Source organism: Sapajus apella, unplaced genomic scaffold, assembly GCF_009761245.1.
Source record: "Sapajus apella isolate SASKATOON/1434 unplaced genomic scaffold, GSC_monkey_1.0 scaffold169, whole genome shotgun sequence".
Taxonomy (NCBI): Eukaryota; Metazoa; Chordata; class Mammalia; order Primates; family Cebidae; genus Sapajus; species Sapajus apella.
Genome location: NW_022437109.1, coordinates 31,790 through 32,840, shown reverse-complemented (window position 1 = coordinate 32,840; position 1,051 = coordinate 31,790).

The following is a 1,051-nucleotide window of genomic DNA, read 5'->3' as shown; positions in this document are numbered from 1 at the left end:
TACCCAAAGGAATATAAATCATTCTATTGTAAAGACACATGCACATGTATGCTTATTGCAGCACTATTCACAATGGCAAAGACATGGAATCAACCTAAATGCTCATCAGTGACAGACGGGATAAAGAAATTATGGGGTACATATACACCATGGAATATGATGCAGTCATAAAAATGAATAAGATCATGTCCTTTGCAGGGACATGCAAAGAGCTGGAGGCCGTTATCCTTAGAAAACTAACGCAGGAACAGAAAACCAAACGCCACATGTTCTCACTTATAAGTGGGAGCTAAATGGTGAGAACACATGGACATACAGAGGGGAACAACATACACTGGGGCCTATTGGAGGGTGGAATGTGGGAGGAGGGAAAGGTATATTTACTAATGGAAAAATGGCTAATGGGTGCTAGGCTTCATACCTGAGTGATGGTCAGATGTGGTGGCTCACACCTGTAATCCCAGCACTTTGGAAGGGCAAGGTGGGCGGATCACAAGGTCAGGAGTTTGAGACCAGCCTGGCCAAAAAAGTGAAACCCCTTCTTTACTAAAAATACAAAAAATTAGCTGGGCATGGTGGTGGGCACCTGTAATCCCAGCTACTTGGGAGGCTGAGGTAGGAGAATCAGTTAAACCTGGGAGGTGGAGGTTGCAGTGAGCTGAGATCGCATCACTGCACTCCAGCCTGGGCAACAGTACAAGACTGTCTCAAAAACAAAAAAAACAAACCCATTTTGGCTGAATGGGCAGGGTGGATTGGAGTGGGCAAAACAAAGTAGACAGATGAATTAGGAGTATTTTAATAAGATTCCTTTCTACTTAAACAAGCCTGAGAAAATGTTGTTTGAAACCAAGTACTCTGAAAAGATTGGCCTGTTCATATATTGAGTGAGGTAGGGTGGGGGAGGTGAGTGTCGCTTTAACTGAGTGTGAGCCTGTGGGGTTGTTACTCTAGTGACGGTAACTGAACGGGGCATCCAAGTGTGGTTGTTACTCTAGTGACGGTAACTGAACGGGGCATCCAAGTGGGGCTGTTACTCTAGTGAGGATAA